The 6,019-nt window shown below is 41.7% G+C and overlaps 1 protein-coding gene across 1 annotated transcript in view; it reads left to right on the forward strand.

Moving 5' to 3' along the window:
* Window positions 1-2,947: 2,947 nt before the first annotated feature.
* Window positions 2,948-6,019, forward strand: part of PIRT (phosphoinositide interacting regulator of transient receptor potential channels) — a 10,331-nt gene continuing 7,259 nt past the window's right edge. The window contains exon 1 of the mRNA XM_042454055.1: window positions 2,948-3,035. The gene's annotated coding sequence lies outside the window, so the exon portion shown is untranslated. The remainder of the gene's footprint in view (window positions 3,036-6,019) is intronic.

Below are 6,019 nucleotides of genomic sequence, written 5' to 3' on the forward strand. Positions count from 1 at the left end.
CACCATCTTAGTATAAAACAAAATAAAAAGAGGAGTGAAGTTCTGACATTCACAGTACTAACTGTTCACTGTATTAAAGAAGGTGGTATGTGCCACCATCTTCAGGCCATATGTGTGTTAATACACAAAATGGCAAACTAAATACTGTCTTCCATCCCACTGTCTCCCATTCAGCTTCAGATCCCTGCTTGATTCTAAACAAAATGCTGTTAAATTATGTATCCTAAGCCACCTACTGTCTGAGGTCCAGTAAAGTTCCTCTCCCACTTATATGATGCAAAAAAAAAGTGGGAAGGAGGAAGAAAAAGAATACCATTGAGGTCTGTCTAACTCCATCAGCAGATACAATCATAGAGTTGGAAGAGATCACAAGGACCATAATATGCAACTGGTGTATCAAGTGGCCATCATGAGGTAGTACTGTTGTCAGAGGCTCCCATGCAGGAACTCACAGTCAAAGCACCCCCAACAGATTTCCATCCAGCCTCTGTTTAAAGACCTCCAAAGGAGACTCCACCACTCTCCGAGGGAGTGTGTTCCACTGTCAAACAGCCCTTACTGTCAGGAACTTCCTCCTAATGTTGCAGTGGAATTTTTTTTCCTGTAACTTGCATCCATTGTTCCAGGTCCTATTCTCTGGAGCAGCAGAAAACAAGCTTGCTCCATCCTCAAGAATAGATGACATCCCTTCTAATATGTAAAATGGGCTATCGTTATCACCTCTTAACCATCTCTGCTCTAGGCTAAACATACCCAGCTCCCTAAGTTGCTGCTCATAGGGCATGGTTCCCAGATCTTAGCATGGACAACCTGGAGCTATTGAACTGCCAACGCTCCTGCAGCAGGTCCCTTTGTAAATTATAGTTATAGAACAGGATAAAAGAGATAGCATGAAGCTAACTCTGGTGTTAAATAGCAGTTGAAATTCAGTTTCTTGCAAAATACTGTTACCTGATGTCTGCTTTTCTCTTCGTTGGTCACAATTATTCCATATGTGTAAACAGGGAGAATTTACATTGCCTTAATGTATAGGGCTACACTCCTATAGTCTCTTACCATTGGCCATGCTGTTTGGAGCTGATGACCAAAAGTTCTCCACCCCTGTATTAGCGTATTGGGGGATATGTGGGAAAGCTTCTCCCCATGCTTAAAAAAAAAAAAAAAGAAAAAGAAACAAAGAGGAGATGTGTTATTAGAAGACACATATTTCTGACATCAGGTCTAATTTCACCCTTACATGAGAAGCAATACTTAAATTTCAGGTAAATGGCTGCCCATAAAAAATAGTTGGACAAAACAATAAAGTATTTACAGGAGCATATTGTGTCCTCTTTTCTTGATCATAAGATGAGTTTGCTTAATACAGCATTAAATTGTCCAGAGAGAGTGCTGAACACCAATGCAACCGGCCAAATTACAAAGAGCACATTCACTGAGCTGTTGCAAACACAGGAGAAGCAGAATTACATTTGTTATGGGTTTGCCCGGTAACAAAACCTCATGGCAGGAGGTAATTAAACATATTAATTTTGTTCTGTACTCAGTTTGTAGCTTCTTATCTCTGTACATCATATTGGCTTAATTCCCAATAATTTGAATTTTCAGGAAATAGAAGGAGTCTGGGTATGTTATGCTGTTTTGATGGGTACCATGTGGCTTCCAAGGGATTATAATGTAGAAAATTCTCACATACAGGAGCCTGGCTGAATTAGTTCTTTACATGAAGGGGGAGTCTGGACCATTCATACATATTTCATATTCAATATGTACTTTTCTGAAATGTTTTGACCCATAGGGTTCACTGAGATGCCTGGGGTGTTGCTACCTGCTCAGGTACATTCATATTTCCCTGTTCATTTGACATCTGGTTTCTGTCATAACTCATTCTGGAGTTGGAGGGTTCAGGCAGAGAGGAGGAGGCAGATTGCTAGGAATTTGCAGCTACTAATAACAAGAATCTTGCTGAGTTTGCAGAGCCAGGAGGAGCTGAGGCAGGGGGGATCCTACTCCCCAGCAGGAAGCTGCAAGCGCTAGAGACCTATTGCCATCATTCATGAAGTGACAAAGAGAGATTGCTTCATTCTCAATGTTTGTTAATGCTGGCCTAATGAAGCACCTGGTGTTTTGGAGACAGATGACCATAAATGTTCTAGCAGCTCCTTAGCCTCTCTGTTACTCACAACCATCTTATCTAGGTTACTGACAGTATTCTTGGCATTCCTGATTTCTTGACCTTGGTCTGATTACCCATTTATGACTCTGTTTTACTTCTTGCTAGCTTTGTTTATGTGGATTACTGGGTTTCTGAATGACTCCTGGACCAGCTAACGGCCAGTCTTTTGCTTCTCCCTTCATCCTGCTGGAAACCCTGTGACTGACCTGGACTGAATTAAGCACCTGATTCCAGGAACACTCGCTGACTGGAACAGAGGACAGTTTCTCTGAATCTTTCTATTTATAATCCAAAGAAAATAAAAAGGGAAATGAAGGATTTATCCAGAAATTAGTCAAAATATATTACACATGTGTAATTAAATTGAATAATCTTAGAAAGTACAATGGTGGTTTCCAAAAGGAATAGTCATAACTGCTTGGTTCTAGTATGAAAGATGTGCATTTGGTAAAAGTCAAACTTGTAGGAGAAGGGAGCATCCATGTTTAGATCCCACACTCCTGACTTGACAGAACCACTCCCTGTGCTTCAGCTGCTCTTTCCTTTGTCCCAGGTAGGCTAGCACCACCTGTCCCACCTGTCCTCCTCTGCAGTGCAGGCCAATGGCATTGTTTGCTTTGCTGAATAAAATAACTGGCAGCCCAGCCAGGGAAGGGTTAAGACAATCCATTGGCTGCAGCCTAAGCGGGTGAGCTCATCTGAGCTGGAACAGGGTTTATGAGGCACTCAGTGCAGATGATATCAGAGAAGGATAGCTGAGGCTGGCAGCAAAGCTACTTAGGAAATCAGCAACATCCACTTAGGACACATTCCATGCCTATACAGAACAGCAAGACGACTTCAAGGAGCCTCCAGGCATTATGTGAGTAGAAATACTGGCTATTGTAATTGCAGGCTGGGGTATCAGGGAATCCCTATGGTGGGCACCAGAATCTGGAGGACCTTGAAACACAAACTATTCCTCTAAATTCTCAAAGTGGACCCTCTAAGAATTAAAGATGGCTTCCATCACTACCACCACCACCCTGGTTGTGATCTTAGGTGATTTCATCTTGTTTTGCTTGAAGCTAATCACTGAACCTTGAAGTTGGCATAACATTCATTCCCTGCATAGGCTGAATGGAGCTGGGCATCGCTAGGAGGTGCTCAGTGTGGAGAAAACTCACACAAGGAAATAAACAGATCCTCTTCAGCCTCTGAGTCCCCTCCCATACATCCCTTGCACAAATGTCATTTTTGGTGTGGATTGCAAGCCCCAGCCAGGGCAAAATTGTGCTTGATGGAGTGCCTGTGCTAGTGTTAGCCCACAGTTCAATGCTGAATTCTAGCAACGGATAACATGGAAAGTTTCCTAGAGAAAGATGGGGGTGCTTTCTCCTGTGACACTTGCTCCCCAAGAACAAATGTCAGACTTTGGTAGACTAGTTAGTAACAAGAATAGCAGTGATGTGGGTACTGAGGTGGGGGAGCAGACTTCAGGCTGTTGGTTTTTGTTTTGTTTTTTACCTAGAACTGTGAAATTATTATTGTTATTATCATTATCAGTTTCACAGTCTACCAGGTGTTACCAACTGGAGTTTTTGACTCTGAGTGATTCAGGTTCTGTCCAAGAAGCTAAGATTCAGGGCAGCAGCATCAGATGATGTGACACATCCCAAACAGTATCATTTTTTGTAACTGTGCTACAATTTTATTCACATGTTTTGTTAGTCAATTTGGAAATGCTTATTGTTCTTGTTATTGCCATTTTTATTACTATTATTAATCCTAATATCACAGTCTACTGGGTGATTATGACTGAGATCTAGAAATGATAATAGTAACAATACTTCTAGAGATTGAGGTGGGGGAAGAGGAGGGGGATGATAACATCCCTGCCAAAGTAGTACAATGTGATAAAAAGGAAATGTGAAGAAAGAAAGGGACTAATACAAGTACAAGAAACAAACAGTCCAGTTACATATAATTTGAATACACAAAATTTTAAAGAAAAATTAAACTGGAGCTCAGAAGACCACAAAGGTTTTAAACTGAGTTTTAAAAACAGTAATTGAAGAAACAGTTTACACCAGAGCTAGATGCAAAGGAGAAATACTTTGAATTACAGAATTTGCAACCCAGCTATTTGTTTTGAACACAAGGAGTGAACTGAGTTCACAGTCCTTCCCCACAAAAGTCCATGTCTGGTTGTCTTCAGCAGTATAGCTTAGGGCGTGAAAGCATCATATTTGTTGCTGTGGTTATTAAACAAATGGGAGTCAGAAATCATTGCCAGTCTACTGCAAACCATCCAGGAAACCTATCAGTCAATCCTAATTAATGACCTTTCCATCCAGTGTAGTCAAGACTGTGTTCTGAACTGTGCAGGGACTGCTTTAATGGAGCTTTGGATGACTCAAGGGTGATTTTTCATGCAATTTATCTTAATCCAAGGAAAGATCTGAAGGGATGAGGATGCCTGAGGGCTGCAACGGGCGGGGGGGGATCCATAGAGGGGCCACAGTTCACACTTTCCTCACCCCTGACCTGTGGAGACCATGACCAGTGGACAGCTCTGCCTATCTGAACTGCAGAGGCTGGATGTCTCAAAACAGAGATTGTGAGCCCCCAAAATGGACCTTTCTAGGCAAAACTTCACATTACCATCACCTACTGACCTGGGACTGCAGAGTCAGGATAATCCTGTCCAGCCTCTGCTTCTATCAGTGACATTTCACAGTGGATTGAGGAGAATGATGCATCGTGAGCTGGAGAACAGAGGATGGGTGAGTGCAGCTGCTCTCATAGTAAAGGGCAGATAAGATTCCCTAAGTATCAAGACCCAGCCTGGGCAGTTCCTCCTTTGGGACCTTTACCAATTGGCAGGAAAGTTTCTTGAGAAGATTGTGTGAATATTCAACTCATATTTAAAATTAGTATGGAACCTGAGATTTGCTAAATTATAATTATTGCTAAAAAAATTGTGTGGGATAAACTGGAAGGGAAATATTTGTCCATCTAGGGTTTTAAGCGCTTAATCCTTAAAAGTCTAGAAGTGAGTCATTTTTGAAGAACTGACCAAAATGTGCAATTTTTTTCTTATATTTCAGAAAAAGAACTTGAGGTTTAAAATACTTGAATGCAGTTTTGAAAGCAAAACTATCAGTTCCCCACCCCTCTTCAGGATTTCTCAAGATCCTAGGTCTTTCAGTCCTGACAGTCTTTGTGCAGTCCATTGACACTTCCCTTTGAAATGAGACCTCAACTGTCTCTTCTCTCACATATGATAGGGAATCAATCATGTGGCCCTCCAAATGCCACTGGATTGTAACTCCCAGCATTTCTCATCACTAGCCATGCTTCCTAGGGTTAATGCTAGTTTCTGTTCTGCAACACAGTCTGGAGGGTCACATTTTGCCAACCCTTTTGCCATTTCCAAGCCATGCATGCCAACAGAGTTAGTGATTGCCAGATTCCAAGGCCTTGCTCTGAGCATCCAGTTTTCATGGGCAATTTCCAAACAGGAGACAAGGGTGCAAATTCTCCATTTTTGATAGCCCAGCTCTGAACAAAAAGAAAGGGCTGTATACAAATTCATGGAGTTCAAGTACAGTGCCTGTTTGCTCCAGTTTGCAAGCTTCATTTGTTGATGCAACTTGCAAAGACTCTCTAAGTGATCTCATATATACTTATTTAATTTGTTAGTCCTTTCCTCGTCATGGTGCCAGGACCCACTCTCCAGTCTGGTTGGCATCTATCTTCTGGCTAAAAGCAAGTGGGCTAAATTAAATGTTCCTTACCCTATCTCTCTAAGTATGTAAGAAACAACAATCCCTTCATTTCACTTTGATCTGAGACCAGCATCTT

This window comes from Sceloporus undulatus, chromosome 2, assembly GCF_019175285.1.
Source record: "Sceloporus undulatus isolate JIND9_A2432 ecotype Alabama chromosome 2, SceUnd_v1.1, whole genome shotgun sequence".
NCBI lineage: Eukaryota > Metazoa > Chordata > Lepidosauria > Squamata > Phrynosomatidae > Sceloporus > Sceloporus undulatus.